Source organism: Mirounga leonina, unplaced genomic scaffold, assembly GCF_011800145.1.
Source record: "Mirounga leonina isolate KUSES-001 unplaced genomic scaffold, KU_Mleo_1.0 Mir_127, whole genome shotgun sequence".
Lineage (NCBI taxonomy): Eukaryota > Metazoa > Chordata > Mammalia > Carnivora > Phocidae > Mirounga > Mirounga leonina.
In genome coordinates, this window is record NW_023270316.1 from 21,645,216 (window position 1) to 21,653,462 (window position 8,247).

Sequence of the window (8,247 nt, forward strand, 5' to 3'; positions counted from 1 at the left end):
TATATATATATATATATATATATATATATATATATATATATATCATCCCTTTAAGTTTTCTACTCTAAAGGTGTACCCATTGTTTAGGTAAATAACTGTAGAGAAAAGTCCTCTGTATGAAAGTCCAGAGGCTAGAATCTCTGCAGTGACCTTAATAGATTAATCTTTGGGGACGAAAGCCTGTGTCCATTCTGGAGAAACTACTGCTATTATAAAAATAAAAAGCTGGTCCAATTTATCAGTATGAAGATAGTTTAAATGTGTTATCAGGGTCTTGACATATTCAGCCTCAGCTCCTCTTATTTTTCCTGAAAATCAGTAAGTTGCAAAGGATAGATAGTTTCTCATTTTAGATTGTCTGATCCCCCGCCCCAGCCTCACAGCTGTTAATACACATATTTGATGATTTCATTCCCTACATGTATCCCTGAATATGAAGATATTTGGGATCCAAAAATGTATCTGTAGACCACAAGCCTTTTCCCTTGTGAGGAACTGAAGGTTAATTATTGACTGGATGAAAGCACGTTTGTGGGTTCTCCTTTTTTTGAAGCAAGGCCAGAGTTAACTCCCGTTAGTGATAGAGGACTGTCCTAAAAGAGCCTGGGAACATTAGGCCTCCTTCTAATGCAATGAAAAACCTGCTCTGTCAATGTTCCCTTATCCACACACTTGTGTTAGCATGCCTCATGACTGTTGTTCCTTGTATTTTGTTGTGATTTTGAAGTTATATCCTATATTTACTCCCTATGCTCAACCCATCTTGGGTTGCAAACTGATTATTGATTCACCAAATAAAAAGAGCCCATTTTGCCCCTAGACTCACAGAAACTTTTATAGTCATCAGGGCACCTTTCCTTTACTACCATATTATAGGATACCTAACTCAGCCTCCTGACACAAGCCTACCGAATTCCTGGAATCTATGATTTCCTTCCTGGGTATTTTAATGACATTAACTTCTGAAATCCTTATGTCTTCATGAAATTTTAAACTCCCATCAGCGTATTTTACTATCTATCTATCATGTATCAAAACTACTGAGGTTTTCCAACTCGTAGATGAAATGCACTTATGATGGCGCACCAATCTTTTCTTGTGATCACAGTGTCCCTGGCCAGACCACACCCTCTCCAATAGTTTCACATAGAAATCTCCACCAGACAAGTTATGACAGATTGTCCTTGTAAAAATTCACCCAGATTAAGCCACTGACGGAGTTAGTAAGATTAGTTCTGAAGTTCGCTGCCACTCTCAACACCACTATCAACCACGTTCTGGGTTTAGGGTACTCTCCTGCAACAGTGAGGCTTGGACCATCTACGCTTCGTTCTCCCATAGCGAAGCCCTCAGCAGACACATGCTACAGGTGTCTTCTATCTCATGCACTTCATTACAATGACCGTAATATTGGCAGTTATTGTTGCATGAAGGTTAATAGTTACATTAGATGTTAAAGGGGCCAAGCAAAAGTGCACTATAGTCTTTCACTAATTTCCATATTAGCTGATGCTTTTCTCTCTATAACTGATTGTTACTGAAAAGTCGCTGAACTTAGTACTTTACGTCCAAAGCCCAGCTTCTTTTCCCGTTGAGAAAGATGTGCTCCTCCAAGTTAGACTAGCCGTTACTTTTCCTAAATGCCTCCAAGATACGTATTGTTGTTTTCTAATCTTCCTGTGGTGTCTGGTTGGCATGTATTATCAAGAGATTGTCGGGGCGCCTGGGTGGCTCAGTCGTTAAGCGTCTGCCTTCGGCTCAGGTCATGATCCCAGGGTCCTGGGATCGAGCCCCGCATCGGGCTCCCTGCTCAGCGGGAGGCCTGCTTCTCCCTCTCCCACTCCCCCTGCTTGTGTTCCTGCTCTCGCTGTGTCTCTCTCTCTGTCAAATAAATAAATAAAATCTTTAAAAAAAAAAAAAGAGATTGTCAAAATTCTCATTAACAGAAGATAGCTCTGTTCTTGAAAGTGTTCATATAACTAGATAAGGTTTCTGATGGAACTCTTCATGTCCTCTGCCTACCTTCAATGCACAGAACTTTGCACTGATGACTTCTCTTAAATGATATGGAGTAGAACCAATTTTTAATTTTTAATACAAGAGAATAAAGAACATTGGCTAGGAATCCACACTTGTGGATATTTACAGGTTATGACATTAAGGGCTAACAGACTTAGTAGCTTTGTAGGCTCACTATACTTATTCATAAGTCTTGATGCATTATTTGATTTTTATTTTACAACACCACATCAATACAGAATTTTTTTTTTAATATTTTTTTTTACTTATTTGACAGAGAGATACATAGCGAGAGGGGAACACAAGCAGGGGGAGTGGGAGAGGGAGAAGCAGGCCTCCCGCAGGGCAGGGAGCCCGACGCGGGGCTCGATCCCAGGACTCTGGAATCAGGATACGAGCCGAAGGCAGACGCTTAACAACTGAGCCACCCAGGCGCCCCTCAATACAGAATTTAAAAAGAAAATATATTTACCCTTTTTCCTTTGAATTGCAATTAACTTACTCATATCTACCACCCCTTTGAAGTTTACTTATATTAGTTTTGTTCTGGTGAAAAAAGAAAGAAAGAAAGAAAGAAAGAAAGAAAGAAAGAAAGAAAGAAAGAAAGAAAGAAAGAAAGAAAGAAAGAAAGAAAGAAAGAAAGAAAGAGAAAGAAAGAAAGAAAGAAAGAAAGAAAGAAAGAAAGAAAGAAAGAAAGAAAGAAAGAAAGAAAGAAAGAAAGAAAGAAAGAAAGAGAGAGAGAGATCCCAAGTCTTCACTGGCTTACCTTGCACCTTACATTGAGCCTTACAAATACACATCATGATATCTGACTCACATTCCAGTGTCTAGCACCTGTAACTTGGCTCTTGTCAATCTGCTTCATTTCTAGCTCTGCACTGAAGGAGCAGCTTCCTCTTGGAGCATGTTTATTCTCATGGCAAAGGAAAATGTCTATTTAAACTTTCATTTGTAAGTGACATCATTCATGTACGCTCATACTCCATTGGCCAAATCCAATCAAATGGTCAAAAACAATGTCAATTTGTTGAGGAAGTGTATTCCTCCTACAGGGAATAGGGACGTGGCAAGTCACATGGCAACAGGAGAGAATATAAAATTTTTTTTGCAGGGAGGTGAAAGGTTAATAATTGGCAATAATAATAGATCTCTAGCAATTATCTATGTTGTTTTCTACTGGCCTGGGGCTTTCAGATATTCTGTCTGTTGGATGGCTGACGACCCAAATAAATATTTCAGTTGTTACTCATACCTTTCCTGATATCGTAAATACATGCATAAGTCATTGGTGCTACTAGAAATTTCTTAACTGCTGAACATCTTAGCCTATTGACAACATCTTTAATGACATTTATTTTAATTAGTTCTTCAATAATAACATAGTTAATTCAATTAATGGCAGTCTTGTCCATCTGCTAAGCAAAGTGGTTCTTATAAATTGGGTGTTCTCATTCCCTCTACACATAAGTTCCAAGAAGACTGAAACTAATGAAAACCCAAGTACTAACAATGAAATTCCAAGGACTCTTATAGTTGACCATCACCTGGAGTATAAGCTGATCATGGTAAGAATCAGAAAAGCATAGACAAGCTATTTTAATGAAACTGTCTACTTTTCAGGTGTGTGGAAATGATGTAATCTTTTATCTGGTTTTGTTTTTATTTCCTTCAAATATGTCACTTTTATTTCAGTGATTGGCCTTTTGAAATTGGATACATCTTCAATTGATGTCTGTGCTCACTGTAGCAGTGTTTCCATTTTTTTTTTCTTATAAGCTATAATGAAACTGAAGTTGCATCTAAAAGTTTAGAATGTCTATATCCAGAGAGCATGGCTGATTCATCCTCCATAAATCTTCTTATGCTCAGAATATTATAGACCATTTCCATAGTAAGAAGATCACCTGGCAATTTTCTTGGCTTCACATTACTAACAGTCTTAGTCACTTAAGTCTCCCCTGTGTGTTCACACCCTATCTTGCTCTGTCTAATGGCTTTTGGGTTTCCAAGGTCTATCTCCCACCATCAACATTATTTCACATTTACTTTTAGATGGTGTGTTCTCTTTATCTCAAATCTCCCTAGTAGACCTATCCTTAGTACAAAAACTGGACACACAGCACAGTTGCTTTCTCTGTGCTTCTCATTTCGTAAATGCATCTTCCTCACATCCTTCTCCTTTCAGCATAATGGAGATAATAAGAACCATAATGTCAATTAGTTATTTGACTGCCAAAAATATGTATCCTTTGTATGAATCATACACACTGATACGCCATTGAGAAGGATAATTTAATTATCCTTAAATTATATAATAATTTATATAATTCCATAACAATTTAATTATAAGATGCTGCCTCTGTCACTACAGGGACCACACATTCAATTTATTTGCCCAGGTCAATCCTGGTTTATATTTATTGTGTTTACATGACTATCTTTCACTCCCCCAAGAGTACATGTTTGGAAAATAAATTATATAGTTTCCCTATTTATTGTAGATATAGTATCTAATACAAAGCTGGACTAAACCTTGACTTTCTTTTTGTACGTTTCTTCTTAGTACTTCCCTTAAAACATAAAAACATACACTTTATAGTCAAGCTTTGTCATTAAATGTGCTATCCTTACTCTCCCTCACCTTCACACACGAATCGTGTCACTCTGCAACACACTGAATAGAACCTGACAAATGCTGCTTATCGTTTGCTTAAATTTTCCTCACCGGTGCAAACATATTAGGTAGTTGCTTCATCCATTTGGAAGAAGTTCCCCAGTTGATTCCATTATTGGTTTATTTTTTTCAACTTTCAGAGGTTGCTGTAATCATCTGAGTCAGTTCACTCTCTGGAATCTTCCCTGAGCATGCTCTTAATACCAAGCTCACAATTTACGACTAAATATCTGACTCCTTCCAGCCCCATATTTAAAGGACTAGACCATCTTCCATTGTTCTTATTTTTCCTTTAGTATAGCTCTCATTTTCCTTTCACATAGGTATTTCCTATTCTCTAAAACCTTGAATCTTTTCATAAATAAGTCCCTTTTTTACTTTAGTGATAATTTCTACCATTTTCAAGGCTGAAGTACCTACACATACATTCTCTTATAGAATAGTTTTCTCTACCTTTAAATTTTGTATTCATTGTGCCACAAAGGAAAAAAAAAAATAGATGAAGAAAAAACACCTTTCTCAATAGTTTTGCAATATATACATATATCAAATCATTCCTTGTACACCATAAACTTATACTGTGTTCTTTGTCAATTATATTTCAATGAAGTAGGAAAAGAAAAAGAAAATTTCCTCCTCGTTCAACTTGCCAAATACTGTGTAACAATAGTTGATGCAAGTCCTGACTTATATGTAAAGCCCATCGCCTCCACGTAGGAGAGCATGTCATATCCACCCATTTCTCATGCAAATCAGAGAATGAGCCAAAATAAAATTCAGACATAAAAGAAGGACTAACAGATGGACCTAGAGTGGAGAGAAGGGAGGCAGAGGGAGTCGTAGTGGCTTGGCCTGGGATACCAGAGTGGAGTATTTATGGTGGGGAAAGTTTGGAAAACGAAAGGTTTTTTTTTTTTGTTTTCTTTTGTTTTTTTAAGATTTATTTATTTACTGCGGGGGAGAGATAGAGATAGAGATGATAGAGATAGAGATATATATAGAGAGAAAAATTCTCCAGCAGACTACCTGCTGAGTGCAGAGCCTCATGCAGGGCTAGATCCCACGACCTTGAGATCATGACCTGAGCTGAAATCGAGAGTCAGATGCTTAGCCAACTGAGCCACCCAGGGACCCTGGAAAATGAGAGACCTAGGAGAATGTAAAGTAAACCAGATGTAAACTGTTTTGGGATGTTATTTATTAAATCCGTTTTCTATCCTACAAGAGAGTAAGAAGTATAGATTTCTTGGGATGCCTAGGTGGCTCAGTGTGTTAAGCCTCTGCCTCTGGCTCAGTTCATGATCCCAGGGTCGTGGGATCGAGTCTTACCTTTGGCTCTTTGTTCAGCGTGGAGCCTGCTTCTCCCTCTGCCGCTCCCCCCACCCATGCTCTATTTCTCTCTCTCTCTCTCTCTCTGACAAAGAAATGAATAAAACTTTTTTTTTTTTAAAGTATATATGTCTTTCACTTACTTAAATATTCATTTATTAGTTAGTTCCCCTGGTTGTATGGTATTCTTTAAATGGGTCTCAGTCCCTGATTTGGCTCACATGGATGACTACATTAATATTGTTACAAGCACATTGGTTCCTATTTTGATTTCCAAACACCAAATAATTCCAAGTGCAGGCTTCTTAGCAAATTTGAGGGCTTTATCTGAAGAATATGGGAAGTTCCTGTGTAATCAGGATGACCGTTAAAAATCTTTTAATTAGTGATCTCCACAGCAACACCCATAATCTGGATCTCTAATATCTACTGTTACAACTGGCACTGATTTAAAACAAGCCTCAGCCAAGTTGGGCTCCCAGAGCGAAGGAGAAAGGACACCTCAGACAGATTTCTGGAAAGCCAGATGAATTCCTAGAGGCTATTTATTCTAACCACAGTTTTCTTTTTGAGATAGGATTTCATTCAACAACAAGTAAAAAAGTAGCAAAATTTAAACAGTCAATATAAAGACACCTTCCTGGACCCAGAACCCAAACCCAGAAATCTAGTATCCTCCAGAGCTCTGTGCAAGAGCCTAAATAAACTTCCCAGACTTTACAGGTATATTTACAGCTCCGGGAGATTGGACTGCCATCACACACCAAATCTGATATCAAATTGAATCTTCGAGATTTTCAACTCAGGTATAGACTGAAAATGAGAGACAGAAAATGACTTCCTGTCTTTGGTGGGGCCAGCAAAAATCTGTCAAGGGCTGTATGAAGCAGCAGACAGAGATACCCCAAAGGCAAACCAAAGACTTCTTCTTAACAGATGTTGGAGAAATGAGCAAATCTTAATTTTTTTTCTTTTTTTAGTATTTATCTTTGTTGCATAGGTTAAAAATATTTGAGGCAGTTGACTTATTGAGAATGATTCGGTTGCTTTTATAAATGTGCCAGTTGGTATGGAATAAAAAAAGTTTTTTTTTTCCTATCAAATCCACTTTTAAGTGTATTTATACTGAAGAAATGAGGCAAAGGAAGCTCTCTCTGCTTTTAGTGGGGGGAAAAAAAAAGATGAAAACAACTACTGTAACTCCAGTTCCACTTGAATGAATGACCAACCATATCCCCCCCCCCAACACTGCCCGCCATGTCCCTGGCCCTGTTCTATAGCTCCATGACCTTATTAATACAGTTGAAGGTCAAAGTGTCCAGTGAATTGGTTAACTTGCACAAATATGCTAAACTTAATAGTTAACTATCCTTGACATATTATTCAAAAATTAACCATTACCGTGAGCAGGCTCACAGTCTTGACGCGTGCCAAGATATTCTCCAGTGTAACGTGCTACCAGACTAATGAGCTGTTAGTTATTGTGTTCATGGAATCTGTAGAAATTTTGCCTTAATTTTAAATATTTTAATCTCTTTTACATTAATATTAAAAGTTCAATGATACATAACTATGGAAATACGAGAGCCTGATACAATTTTATATATCAGTCCCATTTATTTAAGGAATATGTTATAAAAAGCACAGAAAATTAGAATTAAATAGCAAGGTCATAAATGTGGACTCCAAACTGCAGGTTTTTTAATAAAGTAAAACAAGGGAAGGTGAGAGTACTATTCTATTTTACCTAAATGAAAAGGATTAAAAAGAAACATTGCCAATTTTAGGGTAGTAGTTGGATTGTAGGAATGTCCTTCTTCACTCTCTTGGCTAATTTCTATTTTTCTTTCAGGTCTCATTGGAAAGTTACCTATTCAGAGAATCCCTCTTCACATTAGGTTATGCCACAAGGGACCTGGTCTTTATTCCTGCTGTTAGTTGTGCCTTTTTTGGAGTAATTTACCCCTTTCTTCCTGTAGGTGCTTCATACGTTCTTCTCTTCCAGACTGATTGAAATCATCCTCAATCTACTTAAGAAACTTCTCCAGAGGAATATTATACCTATGCTTCTTTGTTAGTTTTTCTTCTCACAGTCTTAATGAAAAAGAATTAATTTGGCAGATTTACTTTTACTGTATTTTTAATGGAGATTTTTAAACAATGCATACTTACTCTTTATTTGATGGAACTTCAATGAACAAATTTTGGCTGTAAATAATTAATGG

At 37.2% G+C, this 8,247-nt stretch overlaps 1 pseudogene; it reads left to right on the plus strand.

Annotated features, from left to right (window-relative positions):
- The window catches only part of LOC118009642, an 11,935-nt pseudogene extending 3,903 nt beyond the window's left edge, over positions 1 to 8,032 (plus strand).
- Positions 8,033 to 8,247: the final 215 nt, after the last annotated feature.